General features: G+C 41.0%; 1 protein-coding gene across 2 annotated transcripts in view; it reads left to right on the top strand.

Annotated features, from left to right (window-relative positions):
- The first annotated feature begins 4,755 nt into the window (after window positions 1–4,755).
- LOC140495763 (muscleblind-like protein 3) overlaps window positions 4,756–24,858 on the top strand; it is a 287,745-nt gene continuing 267,642 nt past the window's right edge. Inside the window, exon 1 of one of the 2 annotated variants that reach the window (XM_072594844.1) lies at window positions 4,756–4,775. The gene's annotated coding sequence lies outside the window, so the exon portion shown is untranslated. Of the gene's footprint in view, window positions 4,776–4,956; window positions 4,975–24,858 lie in introns of those variants that run through there. The other variant, XM_072594846.1, reaches the window with a different exon arrangement.

Below are 24,858 nucleotides of genomic sequence, written 5' to 3'. Positions count from 1 at the left end.
GTCCTTCATCAAGAGATGAAAGACTCATGGGAATGAGAAAACATGTATGTACCTGCATTCCATACAGTCATTTGTACCAAAGCCTCCTTGATCATGAATGATAGATTAGTCTGCCTTCAGGTGCTTAAATGTTGCAGTGGTCTGTATTTGGCTTTTGTTCGGGTTGGAGATCCAAAGGCTATAGAAACTAATTCTGATGAATTTATTTCTCATCCCTTATTACCCTGGACCTGGCTTTCTGGGCCATTTCAGAGAGCAGTGAATTCACTGGATTTAACGCATTAACTTTGCTTGCTATCCACAGATGTTACCAGAACTGTTGAATTTTTCGAATAATTTCTGTTTTTGTTCCTCAAAATTCATTTTGTTTATTCTTTCATGGGATGTGGACTCCGCCGGGCAAATTTAGAATTTGTTGCCAATTCCTAAATACTCTTGAATTTACTGTATATTAGACTATTTCAGAAGTGGCAAAGTGGTAATGTCATTGATCTATTAGCCTGAAATCCCAGGCTAATCCATTCAAACCTCACAATGACAATTAGTATAATTTAACTTCAATAAAAAAATCTAGAATTAAGATTAAATCTAATCCTAGGATGATGACGTCAGTGTGTACGAGGGGGCATAACTACAAATTGAGGGGTGATAGATTTAAGACAGATGTCAGAGGCAGGTTCTTTACTCAGAGAGTGGTAAGGGTGTGGAATGCCTTACCTGCTAATGTAGTCAACTCAGCCACATGAGGGAGATTTAAACAATCCTTGGACAAGCACGTGGATGATTTTGGGATCGTGTAGGGGGACGAGCTGAGAACAGTTCACAGGTCAGCGCAACATTGAAGGCCAAAGGGCCTGTTCTGCACTGTATTGTTCTATGTTCTAATGATGACCATGCAATAATTGGTAAAAAAAAGGTCTGTTCTCAAAGACCCTTTTGTGAAGGATATCCGCCATCTTCACCTGGTCTGATCTACATGTGATGTGATTCCAGACCCATAGGAATATGGTTGACACTTAACTTCTCTCTGAAATGGCCCGGAAAGCCAGGTCCAGGGTAATTAGGGATGAGAAATTAGGTCTAGCCAGTAACACAATAACAATGAATGAAATGAAAGCTTTCAGAGGGTTAGTGGACTAATTCAAGTTTAGACTAAGTTCCAAGATCAAAGTAAGTCTTCTTCAGAACTTGAAGGATGTGAGTGGAATCTAAGGAGAAGTTGTTCAATGTGAGAACAAGGCCAGTCAGGTGGAGATGGAGGTGGCTGGTGCTGGAGGGAGAATGCTCATGTCTCCATTCCAAGGAAGACGTGGAAGGCTGTCAGACCATCCTGGTGGAGGGTGGACTAGTCCATAGAGAAGAGGAAATGGATAGAGCCAGGAAATCCAAAACTTTTAAGTGAAGAAACATACGGAATATTGGTGGGATGAAGTTGGATAGGGGGTGGGGGGGGGGGGGGGGCATAACAGAGTCAAGATAGGAAGAAATCAATTCAGTGGGTCAGGAAGAGGCTGAAACGATGAGTGCACCAATGCAGTCCTGTTTATAAATCTTGGGGATAAGGAAGACACAAGCTATTCTGGGAACCAGCTGGAAGTCACGAAGAGATGATCTCTAGAAGAGATGAGATTCTTTAGTCCAGGAAACAATAGTTTGATGTTTGGTTTTGTGGGGACATGGTCCAGTAGGAAGTGCCAGAAAATGAAAATGTAATCACCATACTGGTTTACCAACAACAATAATAATATCACCTCATATGCATCATTAGCAGCAAAGTTAAGATTGGCCCTGAGAGAGCAACAGCAACAAGTTCAGATTGAGAGACAAGTTCATGGGAAATGGGATGTGAAAGCAGATTAGAAGTACTAGCAACTGGTGCTGCAAGTAACAGATGAAGGACAATTGACTTGTTGCATATTTAGGTACAATTGTATGATAGAAGTCCTGTGTTGCCTAGACAACCACTGCCTTACCATCGTGCTCATGGGGTGTGAGATGTAATGGGTAGCATCAACCCTTGCATTGACTAAGACTTGATAAACATATGAAGAAAGTACTTGCAAATCTTCCAACCATTCTGGGGTCAGCAGCTGGTACACATAGAGTCACAGAGGTCTACAGCAGAGAAAAAGGCACTTGTCAAAGTCAACTACCTAAGTATTCCGATCCAATTTTCCAGCACTTATCCCATAGCCTTGTATGCCTTAGCATCCCACAAGGAGAATTTTTTTTCTCTTGGAGTGTTGTGAGTCTTTGGAACTCTCTTCCCCAGGGAATGGACCAGACTCGTTTGTCTGGTTTGAAGCCATTGACCGGATGGGTGGAATTGAGAGACATATTGTGTTTGTTGTATTCAGTTCCTGTCGTCTTATTATAGGAAGGATGTGGAAGTGTTAGAGAGGGTGCAGAGGAGATTATACCAGGATACTGCCTGGACTGGAGGGCATGTCTTATGAAGAAAGATTGAGGGTGCTAGGGCTTTTCTCACTGGAGCGAAGAAAGGTGAGAGGCGACATGATAGAGTGGTACAAAATGATGAGAGGCACAGATAGAATGAATGGCCAGAGACTTTTTCCCAGGGTGGAAATGGTTATCACGAGGGGACATAATTTTAAGGTGATGGGAGGATGATTTAGGGGAGATGTCAGAGGTGGGCTCTTTGCACAGAGAGTGGTGAGTATGTGGAATGCACTGCCAGCGGTGGTAATGAAGTCAGATACATTAGGGACATTTAAGTGACTCTTGGATAGGTGCATGGATGGTAGTAAAATGAAGGGTATGACAATTAGTTTGATCTTAGAGTAGGATAAAAAGTCGGCACAAAACCAAGGCCAAAGGGCCTGTAATGTGCTGCATTGTTCGACATACTATATGCAGCTTAAGGACCAACACCTCATCACAAACCTCGACAGCAGATTTCTCTGGCTTTGACCTCCAGAAAGTAATGACCAAGGAATTTGCAATGCAGCCAACATTGAGTTGAAGCTTGTCAATCCATTCAGTGTAAGCCAAACACAGTGGAGAGCAGGTGAGATTCTTGGTCAGCCATGTAATTAAAAGATATTTGAGACTCTCCTATCAGTATCCATAGATCCAGGCTACAATGTGCATGCAGAAGTGTATATTGCCTTGGTGACTAAGATTTCATGTGAAGAGAGTGATTACAGTGGTTGGGTGGAAAGCTAGTGTGGCTCAGATGCCAACAACATGGTGTTCAATCCCCATTTCAACTGAGGTGGATTCCACATCTGCCTCCTTTCCCCACCCCTGGCAGAGGTCACAGCGTTGTAAGTCAGGTCTGGCTTTGGCAGCATCTCTGAAGAGAAAGCAGAGTTTTCGTTTCAAGTCCAGTGACTCTTCATCGGAACTTGATGCCAACTGTGTGACCATTGACAATTGTTGTAAAAATCTGTCTGTTTTGCTAATGTCCTTTAGGGCAGGAACTCTGCCGTGTTTACCTGGTCTGGCCTACATGTGACTTCAAGATCACAACAATATGGTTTAGTCTACTGCCCTCTGGGATATGCAGTGGAGGGCACATGGTGGAGGTAAGATGGTGCGGAAGCGCGGCAACTTTCAATCCACAGCGAAGATGCTCATGACGGACTGTAAAGTTAAACACTACATCTTTATTTCTTTATTTTTCAGCCCTTATATTTTATGTTTTGGTTTATTTTTCTGTGCTTTAAGATGGTGCCAGAGAGCGGTGACACTTTACAACAATTTTCACCGTATTTTGTTACAAAATACTTGTGGCAATAAATAAATAAATAAAATAAAATAAAATCGCCATCCTGGTTTTGCCATTCCTTCCCTGTCACTGGGTCAACATCCTGTCACTCCCTCCCTAACAGCTTTGTGGATCTATCCGCACAAAATGGACTGCAGCTAGTCAGAAAGGCAACTCAGCGCCATCTTCACAAGGACATCTAGAGATGGGCAATAAATGCTGGCACAGCCAATGACATACACATCTCGTGAATTACCAAAATAAACAAAAAAAATTGATGAAGTATTGAAGGCAGTGTTAAGTTTTGGATTTGAGCTGATTAGTTGTGTAGTGTTTCACTGTCATATACCCTGTTATCCAAGCAGTTGGATTGATTCTTTAGACTGGTGATTTGCTGTAGTTTTCCCTCCTAGTATTTTATAGTTATTATTCCATCTTCACCCTATGAACAAATGTCAGCAGTGCCAAAGCCCTTTTCTCTGCCCTCCCTGAAGTTGGTTTCTCGATCTCGCACACTGCAGCCTCCAGGAATGCTGTCCGATGGATTATTTTCCTTTTGCTTGATTGTTTCTCAGGAATTTTAAAGTCACAGTGTCAGAGTTGATTGGCATGTCCCTTCCTTGTGCCTGTCGATGGGAAAGACACGATTAAAGGTCACGAATGCTGGCAGCCTGTCACATGACTGTGTGTGCTCCATTGCAGGAAGCCCAGAGGTTTTTTTTTATTGGTCTGGTTGTTTCCTTGTAAAGGGAATTCTTTCAGTTTTGTTTTCAGTTTTTCATCAAAACCCTGTGTCGTTTTTCAAAGAATACTTTGTACAGAAAGGATTGGGAGTAAGGTTCAATCCCCTGGCCATGTCTTATATATAAATAAAAGATCTACAAGGAATAAACAGAAGAGCACAGTGTTTGGGAAAGCCTGGAAGTGAGAGAGACAGAGCATGACAGAACGTAGGCAAACCAATAGCTAAGCTCCACATCTGATTTGCTCATGCATGGTCAAGTGACTGGCTTACTGGCAGTAGTAGGAGGGATAACAGTATTCGGTAATGTATATCTATATATATATACCATTTCATCTCATTGTTACAGCTTTAAAATTGCATGAGCAATATAACCATCAATATGTATCTGGTGCAAGCTGCCTTATGAGCAGCTGAACGGGGAAGTGGGAATCACATCGAAATGATTGTTGGTGTATTGTGAAGTTCTTTTCCATGCTCCCTTCCTGCAGCTGTCTAAATGGTGAGGAATGCCCTATGCTCTGTCTATCAATTTTAAGCTCTGTTACTGTTATTGTGATTTATTTTTTGTGGCTTGTATCTGACAGAGAGCAGCTCCTGTGGTTAGGCACTGCACACTGCTACCTCTTCTGAGTGAACACAAGAGGGTAGGAGTGTGCCATCTTTGCTGACTAACTTCATGCCCACTGAAGTCTCGAACCTATACGCAGCCCATTATTGCTGAAAACATCTTATTGACTTCTGTGAGGCTGCATTAAGTTTATAGTTGTAATTAAATATTTCTCTCATGATGTAAACGGCATGTCCAATGATTGACCTGAAAAGGAACTGAAATGTTGGGCATACCTCCTGTACCCTGAGTGAGCTCCGTCCAGTTTCTCACCTAGGGTTGTGCCTGATTCACCCTCTGCAGTTCTGACAGTTCAGCTCCCTGACGCTCAGAGAGGAAAGGTTTGTTTTTAATAGAATGTGCCAGATGCTAATGTCACCGTCATTCCTTGTGAAGGGCAAGAGATATCTGTTTGGAAACATGTCACACTGAAATAGAACACTGTAAACCTACATGACAGTCATCAAATTAAAGATTCTAACATTTGGAATAAATAATATATTACTTAAATGTGAACGTAACCAACTTTTGGTCAATATAATCACGGATATTGAAGGGGAAATGAATTCTGAGGGTGGCATCTGTGCCACATAGACTATGCCGATTCAACAGGGAGAGGATTGTGGACTGCTATCTGCATTGAAAATGTAATGTTCCTCAATGATATTGGTGAGGAAACCTACAGGTCACCCAGGTAGCAGCCTCTGCAGAAGTAAAGTTCTTCCCCACAGTGGATATTAAACATCTATATATCGTGATTGTTCCTAAATTGTGCATTTCCATGTCTTAAACGAATGAATGAATGATCTTACTGTCACATGTATTTCGGGAAATAGAGTGAAAAGTGTTTTGTCGCCACAATTAGATTACAAAATGAACAAAAAGAAATTACTTGAACAGAGCTTCATCAATTGACAGAAAAATATAAGGGTAGAAAAATAAGGAGTAATGTTCATCTTTACAGTCCTTCTTGTCAAGCACGGCTCTGGGTTTTCTTAAGCTCTCCCGGATTTCTGTAAGATGTTCCAGTCTCCGGGCCACAATGAGTCCCTGTTCTGGGTCCAGCTGATGCCCCAAGAGACCCTGACTCCGCTGACATCACGAGGCTGATCGCAACCATGAGCCACCGCTGTAGTTGCCCTTTTCGCCATGAGGTTCACTTCAACCTCCTCTGTGATGATGAAATCTTCCGCACCATCGACAAGAAAAAGAAAAAGAAAGAAGATGAAAAAGAAAGAAAAAGAATGTGTCCAACCTGTACCGAGCATGCTCAGGAGACCAAACATTACTTACCTTGCCAGTGCCGCCATCTTGTTTTCACTTGAACCTCCTGAAATTGTTTTCTCATTATGATCACAGACATTTTAAATCAATTTGCTCAGAGATAGTAAGACAAATGTCTGCAGCAGTTGGGAATTGAACCTTCTGGTGTCAGGGTAATGACATTACCGCTGTGCCACAGAGCCTTCTACTTGTGGTTACGTACTGGGCAGGAACAGACAACATAGATGATGAAGCAATCATCAAATTTATGAAACAGAACAGAAATAACTAGAGAAATTCAACGGGTTTGATAGCATCTGTGGGCAGAGAAACAGAGTTAATGCTTGGAGTCCAGTAATTCTTCTTCATTGGGCTTCCTTATTGATACCCTTGGAATGCTAACTCTGTCTCTCTCTCCAAAACTGTTGGCAAAACTGCTGAGATAAAAACAATGACTGCAGATGCTGGAAACCAGATTCTGGATTAGTGGTGCTGGAAGAGCACAGCAGTTCAGGCAGCATCCAAAGAGTCTCACCAGCAACTTCTGGTTTTGTTCCAGATCTCCAAAATCTGAGGTTCTTTGCATTATTACATCATATTTTTGAATTTTCCCCGGTGACATCCTGACAACTATTTAGTGTCATCGGTCAGTTTATAGTAGGCTTTTTGCTGGATTTGATTGGCTAAGTTACATAGAAGGATCCATGACAACAAAACTGAATATGTGAAAAATTAGAGCTCAGACCTGAGGGGTGAAATCAGGAAGCACTTCTTTGCAAATAACTGGAACCTCATGAAGTTGCTGAAGTGGAACTAACGGAATATTAAAACTGAGTTTAGCAAATGTTTGGCTTGAAATGTTGAAAGACGGGTGGTTGGATCAAGGTATGCTAGCGTTAAAACATAAAACAGCCATGATTTAACAAAACATGCTTGAGGGTCTGAAGAGCCTTCTCCTGTTACTGTTATCTTAGACTGATGGTGCTCCTTAGTAGGCTGCGACAGTGATAGAACTATTACCCAAAGTCAAGTTTATCATCACTGTGCTTCCCAAAGTTTTTTGATTGATTCCTTTCAGTCCACCCTCAAGAGTTCCTTTGATGCAGAACGCATTCACTTCACTCCATCCTTAATAATGACCTGACCTTTTGGTCATGAATCTTCCTCCTGCGCTGATGTTCCTGTCCTGGGCTTACTGTAATGCTCCAGTGTAGCTCAATGCCAGCTGGAGCAACAGCACCTCTTTTTATTCATTCATGGGATGTAGGTGTCACTGGCTGATCCAGCATTAATTGCCCATCCCTAATTGCTCAGAAGACAGTTGAGAGTCAACTGCACTGCTGTGGGTCTGGAGTCACATGTTGGCCAGGCCAGGTAAGAATGGCAGATTTCCGTACCTAAAGGGCATTAGTGAACCAGATAGACTTTTCTCAACAGTCAGCCATGGCTTTATGATCATCATTTGACTCTTACTTCCAGATTATTAATGAATTCAAACTTCACCATCTGCCATGGTGGGATTTATACCCAGGTCCCCAGGACATTACCTGGGTTTCTGGATTAATAGTCTAGCAATAACGCTATCGCTTGGCCATCAACTACCCCATTTCTGCTTAAGCATGTTACAGCCTTCAGGACTCAATATTGAGTTCAACAACTTCAGTCTGTGAATTCTGTTTTCCATCACCATTACCTCTTTTACTCTGGGGCACCTTTACCATCTATTCTACTTTCTTCCCTTCCCCCTCTTATTGCAGCATAAAACACCTCAATCTTCCTGCCCTGTTCAGTTCTGAAGAAAGCTCGTGTTGAACTTGAAACATTAATCCTGTTTTTCCCTCTACAAATGCTGAGTTTCCTCAGCACTTTCTGTTCTAATTTCATGGATTCTAACCTCATTTCTCTACGATATAAATATTAACAGAAAAGCCAGAACAAAAAACAGATTTACCCAAAATCTCAACTTCCATTTTTATTTAAATAAAGTAAAAACAGTGCTGATGATGCAAGTCTGAAAAAAAAAGTGGAAACTGCCTGATGTGTTTTGGCTTGAAATCTTTCAAGCAGTTTTGGCTTGAAATCTTAACAGTCTCTCTCTCTCTCCACAGTTGCTGACCTGCTGAGATTCTCCAGCACTTTCTGTTTTTATTCTATCTATATTTAACAGTAAACAACAATAATTAAGAATTGCCAAAGGACAAGCTCCAGGTGCCTGGTGTCCTTGCTCCTTTATCTCCTGTGGTTCTCGAATGAAGTGCTGCCCCACTGGATAGAACTTGACATGTGGCAGGTTTTCATCAAGAGACACTTCAGATGGTGGGGGTTATGTAGAACGACTGGCAGACCCTGTGGACCCTGAGGGCCCAGGTGTGGAATGAAACAAGTCAGAGTTGGGATAATCTGTCCCACTTGGCGACGGTGGTTTGGCACTGGAAAGCTCACTAGTAGAGTGAGAGAAGGAATGTGTTATCCTGAGAGAAGACATTAGATATGAACATAAAACTCTTCCAGAATTGTTCCTTCAGTTCACTTCCCTTCTCCTCATCCTCCTCCCATTTACAAATCTTTCCTCGTTGCTTTCTATCTCTCCGGCAGCTTCAGCATTCCATTCCCCTTCTTTTCCCCCATTCTTTCACTTCCATCCCTTCCTTCTTCCTATCTACACTACACCCAACAAAACCTAGTCTCTAATTTTGTTTGCCCTTAAAGGCTCTTGGTGAGTCTTTTTGACATCCTGAGACTTTAAAACTAATGAAACATTTGAGGCTCTGACAGTTACCTTCAAAGCCACTCTGGGACCTCTGCTGTTCAGCTCATGTCTTGCACATTGGTCTGAGCTGACGTGTAAATCTCAGGTTGGTTGAATTCTGTTAACTGTATTTATATCACAGAGCAAGATAATTATTGCTCACGGGACCTGCTTTATTATTACCATTAACTGCTGTATCAGGGTAACACCTGATCCAGGCTGCAGTGCATCTGGTTTGACCAGGTCAGACAGCAGTTTCGATCTCTCAACACTCAAAATGTCTTTCTGTTTGGACAACTGATTTTTCCCGTTCTTCCCATGTTTAGTGGTATTAAAAAGAAAGACTTGCATTTACAAAGCACCCTTAGCACAGTCCAAAGAGCTTCAAAGCAAAATGAAATACTTCTGACATGTAGGCCCTGTTGTTTGGCAGTAAACATTGTAGTCCTTTTTTGAAAACTAAGAACATTATGCAGATAGATTAACTGCTGCTTTGTTTTTAGTGATGTTAGTTAACAATAAATAGTGGCCATGGTCACTGGGGAGAGCCCCTTCCCTCCTTGTGCCTTTGGGTATATTCAGTTGTGAGATGTGAATGTCATTGGCTTGGCCAACGTTTATTACCTATCCTAGCAACCACATCGTTGTGGGTCTAGAATCACACATAGGCCAGACCAGATGAGAATGGCAAACTTCTTTCCTAAAGGACATTGGTGAACCAGATGGGTTTTTACAACAATAGACAGTGGTCACTATTAGGCTACCTGATTTTTCAATCTAAATGCACATTTCACTATTTGCCACAGCAGATTCAAATCCATGTCCATAGAACATTAGCCACCCCTTCTTTGAATAGTTTCACAGAATCTTTTATATCTACCTGAGAGGACAGACGGAACCCTAGCCAAACATCTGAAAGACAGCACCTCTTACTGTGTAGCACCTCTCAATAGTACAATGAAACATCAGTCCAATTTATGTGACCAAAATTTAAGAGTGGTTCCTGTACCCACAGCCTTCCATAATGGATCCCCTGATCTCAAAGATTTCAGAGATCTACCCTTGCTTATATCAAGACAACTTCCAACTGGTTTGTCACAAGAGACATAACTTCCACTATCGGCTACAGCTTTATGTCACTGAGCTGATTTTGAATCCAACATGCCACTGGCCCTTAGACATTATGAGGTCTGAATTTTCTGACCAGTCTGCCTTATGTCTTGCTAAAATGCATATAGACTTCAAAGTTTGTGAGAAGATTTGTAGCTCGGATGCTCGTTGTTGTGGTTCTGTTCGCCGAGCTGGGAATTTGTGTTGCAGACATTTCGTCCCCTGTCTAGGTGACATCATCAGTGCTTGGGAGCCTCCTGTGAAGCACTTCTGTGATCTTTCCTCCAGCATTTGTAGTGGTTTGAATCTGCCGCTTCCAGTTGTCAGTTCCAGCTGTCCGCTGCAGTGGTCGGTATATTGGGTCCAGGTCGATGTGCTTATTGATTGAATCTGTCCTGGACTTGGACCCAAGCATTGAGGATGTCACCTAGACAGGGGACGAAACGTCTGCAACACAAATTCCCAGCTCGATGAACAGAACCACAACATGCATATAGACTATATCAAATATGGCAAAGCCGCCAATTTGGCTTGGCTTGGCGGTCTCTCAGCCTGGAATGGCTGTCTCTTCACCCTGAATGACCTCAGTGTGGACTTTCAGTCTCGAGGTGATTCATTGAGGTGTGGTCCCATGATGGTTAAGCACTTAAGAAAGACTGTAATGTTTGAAATTTCAGCTTTATTTCTTTATTTTCTACTTAAACCAGGTAGGTGTCACTGTACTATAATTACTGCAACATTTAACTTTAAACTTTCTTCTTTCTTTCTACTTTGTTCCTAAGATTCTGTACCTAGGTGCTTATACCTAAGACAGCACCTTCTGTGGCAACATTATACACTTTTCACTGTACTCCTGTACTTTTGTACTTGAGTACACATGACAATAAAATGAAAATCAAATCAAATCAAATCAACTCTCCTTTTTATCAGCTCAACCAGTCTAATTAAGTTAAACACACCTGGATTGCTCTTGCAGAATGTTAGCATGGAATCAATGTGCTTAATGACATTCAACGAGTGATATATCACTCTTTGACCATTGCTTAATAAATCCACATTAACTGTTCTTGATCAATCTGTGTCTTGATTATAGTTGACAATTTTGTTCATTGTGACTGCTTGCTTTCCAAATTTTCATTTTAATTCCATTCTGCATTTTGAGCACTCCTCTTGTACTTTTTGTAGTTTTAAATGCTTTATATTTGTCCTTTTTTTTTCCTTTCGAATCCTTTGCCACTTGACAATCAAGGGAGTCTAGATTTGAGGCCCCACACATTTTTTTTCAGAGGTGCCAGTATTGAACTGGGGTGGACAAAGTTAAAAATCACACACCAGGTCCAACAGGTTTATTTCCTAACTTTCGGAAGGCTGCTCCTTCAACAGGTGTGTTAGAACAGAATTATAAGACACAGGATTTATAGCAACTGGATTGCAGTGTCATGGAATGTAACATTAAACACATTTAGATCAAATCTTTCATCTTTTAGAATGACCATGTTAGTTTCGGTTCTTTTATATGTAAATCCTAGACGTTTTTTAAAGTTACATTCTCAAGAGATCTTTAACAATAGGTGCCATCTCAGTTCAGATAATGCATTGAAGATGTGAGGTTAAAGTCTGTCTGTGTCCCAGCGTACAGAATCTTACATGGATTTATGCAGTTTTTGAGCAAAGTAAAATGTAATTCTGCAAATACAAGCTTACATGCGTGTGTACGCAGGGGAGATCAAGTGTGTGTATGCATGTGAGTGTCTGTGACAGAATGTGTGTCGATGTATATGTGTGAGTGCAATGAGGTATAAATCTGTGAGAGGGTGCATATATATGTGAGCATATGAGAGAAAGCTTGTGTATGAGAGAGGGTCTGCGTGAGTGTGTGGATCTGTAGGTTGAAGCGCTTCAAAAGCTAATGCCTCCAAATAAATCTGATGGACTATAACCTGGTGTGATATTTAAATTTTTTTGTGGGAGCATATTTGTTCTGAACTTTCGCTTTTTCCTCCTACAATGTCTTCCACTGTCATGTGGCTGTTTCCTGTGAACTTTTGCTAAATCACAACTCAGTTTTCCCAACTTAAAATTTTTAGTACTGTTCTTCCTTGGCTTCTTTTTTCACATGATGACATTCCAAATATTTCCATCAAAGTGCTCCCCAAATGACATCCCTTTTACCAGCTAATTTTTAGCCTTGAAAACTAAGTCCAGAGCTGTCCCTTTTTTAAAAGTCATGATTTGGAGATGATGATAGAGCGTCACTCCAAAAGCTAGTGCTTCCAATTAAACCTGTTGGACTATAACCTAGTGTTGTGTGATTTTTAACTTTTTAAAAAGAGCTTGCTGTGTTAATTACGAGTTCTCTGGAATGCATTTTCAACATTCTGTGTGGAGTTTGCACGTTCTCCAGAATTGCCCATAGTGTCCAGGGATGTTTAGGCTCGGTGGATTAGCCATGGGAAATGCAGGGTTCCAAGGACAGGGTAAAGGGGTGGCACTTTATGGGATGCTGTTTGGAGAGTCAATGTGGAATCAATGGGCTGCATGGTCTGTTTCCATACTGTAGGGATTCTATGATTAATATTTTGGTGTTCGAAATCCTCTGCTATTACTACTCAATAAATTTTCTAGATTATTTTTGGTTTGGCGTCCCATACATTTTTAATTGTGAGAACATATTTGTCCTTTCTGTTCATTATTTTAACCAATATGGTCTTTTCTGATCATCTAGAAGCCTGTCTTCCATCCTCACAGCATTTTTATCTTAAAGCAGTATTATGACCCCCTTCCTTTTCTCTGTCCCTCTCTCTAACCAGTCTGAAAATTCTCTAACTAGGTGTAGTGATTATAATGAGGTCAGCCAGCCAGATTCCATAGAATTTGAGTTCCTTGATTGAGGCTGTTAATCTGGTCTAATCAGGGAGTCCTGGCTGACATAAAAGGATGAATGTTAGGGACATTGAGCCCCCTGCATGCCTGACTCAGTGAGAGGCAGTGCTATTGTCAAAAGTTATGCATTGATGTTAGCCCTTGAAGTTATTTCACTAGGGATGTTGTGCTTTCCAATTTAATGCCATGCTTCAGGAAGACCTAAAATCCCATATTTCCAATTGGTTAAGTATGACCTCAGGACAGCCACCTAATTCACCCAACTCTTTCCAATGAACTATATGCCATCAGTTATTGAACATATAAACAAGGAGCAGGAATACGCCATTCAGCCCTTCGGATCTCTCTGCCATTCAATAATATCATGGCTAAGGCATTCAACAAGGATCCACATGTTAGACTGGTTAGTAAGGTTAGATCACTTCAGATCCATGGGAAGCTAGCCATTTGAATACAAAATTGGCCTGAAGGTGGGAAACAGAGTGCGATGCTGACGAGTTGATTTTTGGACTGGAAGCCTCTGACCAGCGATGTGCCGTAATGTTCGGTAGCTTTTTGTCATTTATATAAATGAGTTGCACATAAGTATAGAAGTTATCGTGAGCAAGTTTACAGATGACACCAAAATTAATATTGTAGTGGACAGTAAAGAAGCTTATCTCATCGTAAAGTGGGACTTTGATCAGATGAACCAATAGGCTAAGTTTAATTGAGATAAATGTGAGATGTTGCATTTTGGTAAGGCAAACCCAGGCAGGATGTACACAGTTAATGGAAGGGCCCTGAAAAGTATTGCTGAACAAAGAGACCTAGGGGTGCAGGGGCATAGTTCCTTGAAAGTGGAGTCGCAAGTAGGCAGGGTGGTAAAGAATGCGATTGGCACATTTGTCTTCATTGGTCATTGCACTGAGTGTAGCAACTGTGAAATCATGTTGCAGCTGTATGGGACATTCATGAGGCCACTTTTAGCATATTGCATACAATTCTGCTCTGCCTGCTATAGGAGAGTGGCTGAATAGAGACTTTGTTTCATGGAGCGTCAGAGGCTGAGGGATGACCTTATAGAGGTTTATAAAATCATGAGGGGCATGGTTAGAGTAAATAGCCAAGATCTTTTCCCCAGAGTAGAGGAATCAAAACCTGGACAGTATAGCTTTAAGGTGAGTGGGGAAAGATTTAAAAGGGACCTGAGGGGCAAAATTTTCACGCAGAAGGTGGCACGTCTATGGAATGAGCTGCCAGAGGAGGTGGTGGAGGCAGATACAGTTAGAACGTTCAAAAGGCATTTGGATGAGTATAAGAATAGGAAGGATGGAGAAGGATAAGAGCCAAGTATTGGTAACTGGGACTAGATCAGTTTAGGATATCTGGTTGGTACAGGTGAGTTGGGCCAAAGGGTCTGTTTCTGTGCTGTATGACTCTATGACTCTTTGACCTGATTGTAACCTCAATTCTACGTTCCTGCATAGCCCTAATAACCTTTCACCCTGCTACTCAACAACAATCCACCACCTTCTGCCTTAAAAATATTCAAGTACTCTCAGAAAGAGAGTTCCAAAGATGCAATTGTAAGTCTAATTTCTGTCTAAAAAAAGAAAGGCCCCTTATTTTTAACAGCTTCTCTGATGCCAATTTTCTCGTTTTTGTTTACTCAGCCATCTATGCTTCCTTATTAACTTTCTACATTTCACTTCCAACTTTGCTTCTCTCTCATCGGTATGTACATTTAGGTTTCCAACCCCCCCGACAATCCAGTTTAACATGTCAGAAAAACGCTCACAAAATATTGGTCATGACTCTATTTAGGTATTACCCCTTTGGCTTGTATGGGTCCTTTTTTCCACAGAACTGGTTCCAACGTTCGAGGATTCCAAAACCCAGTCCTTCCTCCACCAGGTCTTCAGCAATGAATTTATCTGCTCTGTGCATAAGTTCTATTGGTGCATGGTGTAACAGGTATATTTCTGAAGTTCTTATCTTTGAAGTCCTGTTTTTGAATTTATTTTCTAGCTCTCTAAAAATCCATCTGCAGTGTTCTGTTTCCTCTGTGTATCTACATTGTTGGTGCTGATATGAACCCTTGCGTTGTTCACCCTTCCTAACTCCACCCACCAGCATTCTGCAGTTGGTCAGTGGCTCAGAAACAGGGAAGAAGCATGTAATCCTGGAGACACACCTGAAGCTACAGAAATCTCAGCCTGTCTCCTTGACCACATTCATATCTTAGCTTGACAACTGGTTCAGTTTAATTTTTTTAAAAATCATTAATTAAAAGCCATTCACTTCTAAAAAGTTTGGAATTGGAAGCCAACTTCAGTGGTGATACTGTCATCGGATGTTGTAAATACCCTCCTGGTTTACAAGTAACCTTAAGGGAATGATACCTGCCAGCCTTACTTCATCAGGCAAATATACAATCAGCTTAAAACTGCCTCTGAAAAAGCCATTCAGTTGTATCAAGCCATTGCAGAAAATTGATTAAGGAGTAATACTCAGCAATGACCGAGGAACTGGAAGCAACAACAGCACCCCCAGACTTGTGGGAGACTGTCCCAAGGCATTGCCCCATCCCAAAGTATATTCAGGGCAGGTACACTCATATACAAAAGGGAGGGAACAGTCCAGGGAGACATCACCATTGACTACAGACCCCATGAAGTTTTACGGCATCAACTCAAACATGGGCAAGGAAATCTCCTGCTGTACCACTGATGGCACAGTGGCTCAATGGTCAGCACTGCTGCATCACAATGTCAAGGACCTGGGATTGGTTCCACTCTAGGGTAACTGTCTGTGTGAAGTTTCCACATTCTCCCCATGTCTGCATGGATTTCCTCTGGTTTCTTCCCATAGTCGAAGATGTGTTGGTTGGTTAGATCAGCCATGCTGAAATTCCGCTGTAGTATCCAGGGGGCTGTAGGCTAGGTGGATTAGCCAGGGTTAAAGGGATAGGGTGGGATCATCTTCGGGGGGCCAGTGCAGACTCAATGGGTCAATTCGATGATTATGCCTATCATCTACCTTTCACAGATGAATCAGTGCTCCTCCTTGTTGAATACCAATGTGAGGAAGCACTGGGGGTGGTAATGAATGTAGGATGTACTCTGGATGGGAGTCGTCAATGTCCACCACCACAGATCGAGCCAGCTGTCATTTTGCAGGTCACAGCTGTTAGACTGGGTCTACAGCAAGGGGTAAACAACAAGAGGGAGAAATTGACTGGACCTTGTCCTTAACAATCCCTCTCAGAATCATCCGTTCATGAGCATATCAATAGAAATTATTACTAAACAATCCTTGTGGAGACGCAGTCACATCTTCACACTGAGGATACCTCCATTATGAGGGGATACAATTCTTTGAGAATACCCATTAGCAAGAGGAAGTATGGAAAAGGAACCAGAGAAAGGATGCCAACAACATTAAGCCCAAGAACCATTCCCTCTTCCCGGAAACACCTACCAAATATGTGGTTGGAGATGTGGCTCTAAGATCAGGCTCATCAGCTATATAAGGACCCACAGAACCTGTGACCAGTGACAGAAATGTCCTAGGTGCCAGTTATACTCCTTAACAAGTGGTTGCAAATGATTACAATTTCTATTCAAATAATCCAATCTAATGCCTTAATTGATCCTGTCTCCAGCACATTTCCAGGCAATTCATTGTATATTCGCTGTGTGATTTTTTTTTTTCCTTGCATCACTTTCTTTATCATCTTTAAATCCATTATTAAGGATGAGATTGCAGAGTACTCAGGAGTGCATGGTAAAATAGGCTGAGTTAACATAGTTTCATCAAGGAGAGGTCATGATTAACAAATCTATTATAATTCTTTGAGGTGGAATGAGCAAATTAGGCAAAGGAGAGCCAGTGGTCATGATCTATTTGAATTTCAAGAAGGCTTTTGACAAGGTGCCGCTCAGGAGACTGTTACATAAAATAAAAGCCTATGGTGTTAGGGGCAATGTACTGGCATGGATAGAGGATAGGCTGACTGGCAGATGATAGGGAGTGGCGATAAAGGTGTCTTTTTCAGGATGGCAGCAGTGACTAGTGGAGCTCCACAGGGGCCTGTGTTGGGACCACAAATATTCACATTTCAAAATAATAATCTACACAAAGGAACCTAAGGGATAGTTGCTATATTTGGGGGTGTCGCAAAGGTAGTTGAGGAAGTGGGGTGGCTGTAGAAGGTTTTGGACAAGCTAGACGAGTGAGTAAAGAAGTGACAAATGCAATATAGTGTGGGAAAGTGTGAGGTTATCACTTTGGTAGGAAGAATAGAAGGGTAACTATTTTCTAAACTGGGAAAAGCTTCATAAATCTGAAGTACATAGAGACTTGGGAGTCCTAGTTCAGAATTATCTTAAGATTAACATGCAGGTTCAGTTGGCAATTCGTAAGGCAAATGCAATGTTAGCATTCATTTCAAGGGGGCTAGAATACAAGAGCAGAGGTGTATTACTGAGACTGTATAATGCTCCGGTCAGCCCTCATTTGGAATGTTGTGAGCAGTTTTGGGGCCTGTATCTGAGGAAGGATGTGCTAACATTGGAGGGGGTCCAGAGGAGATTTAAAAGAATGATCCCAGGGATGAAGGGTTTGTCCAATAAGGAGCGGTTGATGACTCTGGGTCTGTAATCGATGGAGTTCAGAAGGATGAGGTAGAATCTGATTGAAACTTAGAGGATACTGATAGGCTTGAATAGAGAGGATGTGGAGAAGGAGAAGGTATTTTCACTAGTAGGAGAAACTATAACCTGAGGACATTAAACTGAGATAAAGAGAAATCTCTTCAGCCAGAGGATGGTGATTCTGTGGAATTCATTGACCCAGAAGGCTGTGGAGGCCAAGTCATTGAGTGTCTTTAGGACAGTGATCAATAGGGCCTTGATTGGTAAGGGATCAAAGGTCAGGGGGAAAAGGCAAGACAATGATTTGAGAAATATATTAGCCATAATTGAATAGTGGTGGAAACTCAGTGGATCAAATGGCCTAATTCTGCTCCTATACATTATGGTCTTACAGTCTTATGGTCTGTGCTCTCTCATTCTTGTTCTTTTGATGAGCAGAAACAACTTCTCCCTATCTGCTCTATGCAACCTGCTCACAATTTTGAAAATCTCTGTCAAATCTCTTCTCAGCCTTTTTTTTCTCTCTAAAGAGAATAGTCTCAACTTCTTCAATCTATCCTCATCACTGAAGTCTGAAACCCAAGATCAGGTTGCTCCAACTAATGACATTTCCTGGAAATCTGGTTGTCCATGACTTGAAGAGCATCAGTGAGTCATAGGTATTCCTATATACTCCACAAGAGTGACTGAAAACCCTCCAGTTGTACATGCTGATGTTCCAAATGTGCCTTATGAATAGAGAAACTACATCAACACATTGTGTAATGTCTTCCATGTGGCACAGAAACAAACAATTTGATTAAACTTGGTAAGGGATCGTACATCTTTCCTCATTGAAATCCATTATTGTGACTCCCTCTTCCCTCCTTCAAATGCTTGTCCCATTTCCCTTAAATCCATCGGAGTTATTCATTTCAATCACTCCCGTTCCACATTCTCACTACTCTCAGGAGAAAGAAATCACCTGAATTCCTTGTTTAATTTCTTGGCAGCTATTTTATACCAATGTCATATAACTCGGCAGGTTGCCCATACCCACAAATGGGAAGATTATTTGTGTCTACTCAGTCAAACCTTTTGAAATTGCAGTGACCTCTAATAAATCACCTTCAGCCTCCTCTTTACAAGAGACAAGAGAGCCAGCTGTCAGTTTTTCCCTGGTCCCATTTCTGGCATTGTCTTTATAAATCTTTTTGGTCCTTCCACTCTCATGTCTTTATGTCTGTTCTATCATGTTAGTAACTAGATTTGTATGTAGTGCTCAAAGCAGGGTCGAAGGATTAATATGAGTTCAACATAAATTTCTTTACTTCTCAACACTACCTTTCTGAAATAATGATTTGGAGATGCTAATGTTGGACTGTGGTGTACAAAGTTAAAACTTACATAACACCAGGTTATAGTCCAACAAGTTTATTTGGTAACACTAGCTTTCAGAGCGCTCCTCCTTTATCAGGTGGTTCAACATGATCACAATCACCTGATGATTGTGCTCCAAAAGCTAGAGCTTCCAAATAAACCTGTTGGACTATAACCTGGTGTTGTGTGATTTTTAACTTTCTGAAATAAATTTATATTCACACGACAGTTAAAATAGCAAACTTTGTTGCTACTTTTAGGAATGTGTATACTTGTTCTTCCAGATCCATTTACCTCTTTATCGCATTTATGTTTTTACTTTCTAGATACTACATGAGGTCCTTGTTTTTCTTGGCAAAATGGATGACTTCGCATTTATTGTGTTGAATTTCATTTGTTGATTAAATGTCCACACAGCAATTTTGTTAATGTATTCTTTCTAGTTCGTTGCAGTCCTCCTCAGTATTGAGTATCTGTGATTTCATCTGCAAACTTAAGATCAGTGTTTTTGATTCCAAGGCCTAAATCATGAATGTAAATTGTAAATACTGATGATCCCAGCAATGATCCTAATGGAGCAGTTCATTCCACCTTTTGTTATTCAGAATAGCTATCCATTACTCCCACCTTCTGCTTTCAGTCTTACAGCCAACGAGCAAACCATTTTGCTGTTTTTCCCTCATTGTGCATCCTATGGCCTTATTAATTAATCTAATATGTACAGTTAGTTCTCCTATGACGTGGTACTTGCGCATGCTATGCAGTGGGTCCTGTTAGGGTAAATCAGAGGAATCTTGTGACATGTGGTGGAGTTTGTGTGACACACTGGAGTCTGTGTGATAATAAACTGGTATATTTTAATTGATAGGCACCTGAGGAAGTCTCAAATTGTTTTATTAAGAGTCAAGTGCAAGTTACTTACACTTAGGAACATTGACTGCCGTTCCTAAATCTATACCAGGTAGACCCTGCAACTCCCGGAATCACAGTAAATTGGTATTTATGTTTGTTTTGTAACAATTATGCTGTAAACCTCTTCTGTATGAAGCAGAAGTTGTGATCATTGGTAACTGATTAGCATTTTTGCTTAGATATGTGATCAATGTCTTGCCCATTGGTGATTCTATGATTCTATGATTGTATTGTTAAAGAGAACAGAATGAGGTTGCCATTTTGATATTCAGATACAGTCTACCTTAAAATGCTAAGCATATCAGGCAGGCAAATAGTTGCAGTCTTATCTTGTGAGGTTAAGAGCCAATTGAGAGGTCGGGAGCAAAAATCAGGCCTGCGCTTTAAGCAGAGAAAGTATGGACTTTACCTTCCACTACACAGTCTAGTTGGTTGTTCACACTCATTTTCACAACTGAGTTTATGAGGATTTACTAGAGAATGGAAGATTTATTTAGGTTTTGGAAGAAATCTGTTTCATAACCCTTGTAGTGAGAAACAGGTCTGTGATTAGACGTTATCATCTGGGAAAGTAAACTATAAGTGTTACACTGATGGTTGGGAATGACTGAACAGTTTGTTATGAGACTCGTAATTGAGCAGTAAAAAATACAAACCTGTTTAATTCTATGTTTTAAAGTATAAGTTATTTACACAAGAAAATGACATTTAATCAGTAATTTTCTTTTGTCATTTGAATACAAAAGCATTTTAAAATGTGAATTCTTGATGTGTTATTCTTTCAGTTTGATTTTCCTTTTAAATGTTATAGGTCTCCATGGAGATCGTAACACCATAGAAATTACCCTTGCACGCTCTCTCAGTTACCACCTAGAAAATAAATTCAAGAAGATTGGTCAAACAAGAGACTTTCCTTTTCTAAATCCATGTTAACAAACATTGATCACATTTTTCATATCTTCTGCTCTCTCCTTCAACAAGAATAAAGTTATTTTTCCTGCTACCGATGTAAAGAAAACTAGACCATAACTTTAAGGCATGTTCTATCTCTCTTCTTAAATCCAGAAATGAAAATAACTACCCATCAATCTATTGAGAACTGCACCTTTCTCTAACAACTTATTAGAAATGTGTAGCAATGCTCTGTTATCTCTTCCCTAGATTGTTTTAAAAATGGTAAACTTATAGATTAACACTAATCTGAAATGATGAAATTTGATTAGTTTATTAAAACTGTTACCACCTTTTGTTTTATATGTACTTTTTAATCTCGTCATTTGATTTCATATTCAGATGTTCTATTCCCTGATAAATAGTTCAGCAAACCAATTTTTAAAATATTTCCACCATTCCTCCATTAATGCCAATAATGTTAACACAATCAACCGAGTGACCCAATTTTCATCTTGACCTTCCATTATTGTTATTTGCGAGCCTGCAAAACATTTTGTAGTTCCATTTGATGTCCATCTTTTCCCTTCTAATTGTTTTTAACTTTCTCTTCTGCCTACATTTTAATGCCCCCATCAGCTGTACATTTATTTAGCACTGGGTTTTCACAGAACTGTGAAGACAATGGGAATGCTAGCAGTGACAGCTAGGAACTAATTACAAGAGTTTCTGCTTTTCACTGAGGCTGGAATTCCCCAACTCTGAGCGAAAGTAGGAGGCCTCGAGGCCTTCCTAACCTGACATATTAACCAGGACATTTTAGAGGAATTAAAACCCTCTCTGATTCCTGACTAACTGTAAAACTGATTTGCCAAGTCACTCACACTGACGTCCCCCACTACCCCAATCCAAACACCCAACTTCCCTCCTGAACATCTAACCAGATACCCTCGACATCCAATTACCCACAACATGGAATACAGGGAGAACTAGCCATTTGGATACAGAGCTGGCTCAAAGGTAGAAGACAGAGGGTGGTGGCGCAGGGTTGTTTTTCAGACTGGAGGCCTGTGACCAGTGGAGTGCCACAAGGATCGGTGCTGGGTCCTCTACTTTTTGTCATTTACATAAATGATTTGGATGTGATCATAAGCGGTACAGTTAGTAAGTTTGCAGATGACACCAAAATTGGAGGTGTAGTGGACAGCGAAGAGGGTTACCTCAGATTACAACAAGATCTTGACCAGATGGGCCAATGGGCTGAGAAGTGGCAGATGGAGTTTAATTCAGATAAATGCGAGGTGCTGCATTTTGGGAAAGCAAATCTTAGCAGGACTTATACGCTTAATGGTAAGGTCCTAGGAAGTGTTGCTGAACAAAGAGACCTTGGAGTGCAGGTTCATAGCTCCTTGAAAGTGGAGTTGCAGGTAGATAAGATAGTGAAGAAGGCATTTGGTATACTTTCCTTTATTGGTCAGAGTATTGAATCCAGGAGTTGGGAGGTCATGTTGCAGCTGTACAGGACACAGGTGCTGGCAGGTGGGACTAGATTGGGTTGTGATATCTGGGCGGCATGGATGAGTTGGACCGAAGGGTCTGTTTCCATGCTGTACATCTCTGTGACTCTATGACCTGACTGTCTCCCTGCATACCTCAGACAACTAACACTGTGTGGACCCTACACACCACCTAACAACCATATGCACTACCTTCCTAACATCCTACTGCTCCGCCCAAAATCAAACATCCCCAACAGCTGACCCATATTCAATCCCTTATCTGCCACTTGTACCACTCACCCACCACCACACTGTCCTCTCACTTTACCTGCTCTTCACCCATCACATATTTATGAGTGATTCTACTCCTCATCCGCCACTTACCTGTCACCCTAACCTCTCACCCACCTGGCACCCTACCAAATTACCTACCTATCTGTCACCCTAAACAGTCACCCCACTGGCATCTTACCACATTACCTAACTATCTGTCACCCTAAACCCTCACCCACATGGCACCCTACCTCTTATACATCAACCACCCTACCTCTCACACATGTGCCACCATTACTCACTTTATATCTATGCCCCTCCATTCTTATTCACTTAATAGGTGAGAACAATTTTTCCCTGTCTACTCTGTCTTGCCTGTTCATGATTTTGAAAACTGAAATTAGATCTCCTCTGAGCTGCCTTCTCTCCAAGGAAACCAGTTCCAACTTCTCAAATCTATCCTCATACCTCAAGTTTCTCGTCCTTGGAATCATCCTTCTAAATTGCTTCTACACTTTTTTCAATGCTTTACGTTTTATTGTACAATGTGGTTCTTAGAACTGTACACAATGCTCCAGCTGAGATCTAACAAGTATCTTGCACAAGTTCAGCATCACCTCCTTCCTCTTGTACTCTCCGCCCTGAGCAATAAACCTAAAGATACTGCATGCTTTACTTATTGCTGTCTCCAGCTGTCCTGTCACTTTTAATGATCTGTGTGCATATACACCTTGGTCCCCCTGCTCCTGTACTCCTTTCCAATTGTACCCCTTCATTTATACTATCTGCCAATGTTCTTCCGACCAAAATGCATCACCTCACACATCTCTGCATTGTTTCTGCCCCCCCCCTCCCCCCGTTCTGATGTTACTAAGTCACCACACCCCCCACTCAGCTCCAGCCTTTTCAGGCTCTTTCAGGAACACAATCACAACACTATGCGAGTTCAACATTTACAAAAACATGTAAACAATCCAGGTTCTGCGCTGCTGTTCTTGTGACTTGTGATATCAAAAGTTTTCTAAACTCGAGGTCAGTCCTTTAATAGACTACGTGTAATCTTTTATTCTTGAAACATAAATGTCAATTCAGGGTCAGTTCTGTAATTGGAACAGCGAGTAGTTAACTAATTATAACCTGATAAATGTAGCCAAAACTTATTTTCTTACACCCTTGAACTGCATTTATTTTAAGAACAATCTTGACTCAGTGAGGCTATAGGGCTCTGTCGTGGGGATAGTTTGTGTTGGTGCTTGTTCTGAGTTGTGGAGGATTCAGGGAAGGTGAAGCTAAGCATTGAGAAAGGCTTTCTTGTACATTGGTTAAGCATTCTTGGTATAGGTGTTATTTGTATTTCTCACCCTTCTTCAACATGGAAGCTTTTGATCAATGTACACAGGAACAGGATAAGGCCATTCACCTCCCTCATCCTTGTTTTCCATTCCATTGTGAACCAACTCCAAACATCTACATTTGCTCAAACCCAACAAAACCCACTGCTGGAAGAATCCCAAATATTCAACTCCCCTCCTTGTGCGAAGATGTCTCCTGATTATACCTCAATATGAAGAGTTTGACAGCTTTCAACAAAGTTCAATACCTGGTGCCCAAGTAGTTAAAGGCAAGATTGCCATGGGTGGAATGAAGGAAATATTGGATAACAACAGAGTGGAATTAGGTACAGTTCTCAGAGAGCTCATCCCATGTTGCAAAGAGTGAGGCTCTGCTGTGATAATTCCAGTTCTTATAATAGTTTATTGTTTTTTTTCACAGCCCAATAAAGTTTGTGTAATTTCTGTTAAAGGTAATAATGGTCAGGCTTTTAATGGCTGCATATTGTTAGTTCCTGTCTGTTTTAATTAGTTTTGTTCATTTGAAACTGCTGCAGGAGTATTGAAAATTTACCCACTGTAATATCACACTACAGCAACAGTTGGTCCACGAGTACATTGTACAAGCGTGTTTCAAAATTGGGTTGATTAGGTAAATGATGACATGATATGAAAGTGTATTTTGGGGGTCAGTTAATTTTTGTCTTATAACTAAATCTAATGTGACAAAATAGATTGCATGATCCCATTGATCGTTCAAAGTTCTGGAATAGATGTACAAAGTTAAAAATCACACAACACCAGGTTATAGTCCAACAGGTTTAATTGGAAGCACACTAGCTTTCGGAGCGACGCTCCTTCACCTGATG

The sequence above is a fragment of the Chiloscyllium punctatum genome, chromosome 25, assembly GCF_047496795.1.
Source record: "Chiloscyllium punctatum isolate Juve2018m chromosome 25, sChiPun1.3, whole genome shotgun sequence".
Lineage (NCBI taxonomy): Eukaryota > Metazoa > Chordata > Chondrichthyes > Orectolobiformes > Hemiscylliidae > Chiloscyllium > Chiloscyllium punctatum.
Note: the sequence above shows the minus strand (reverse complement) of the source record. Positions and strands in the feature narration are given on the sequence as shown.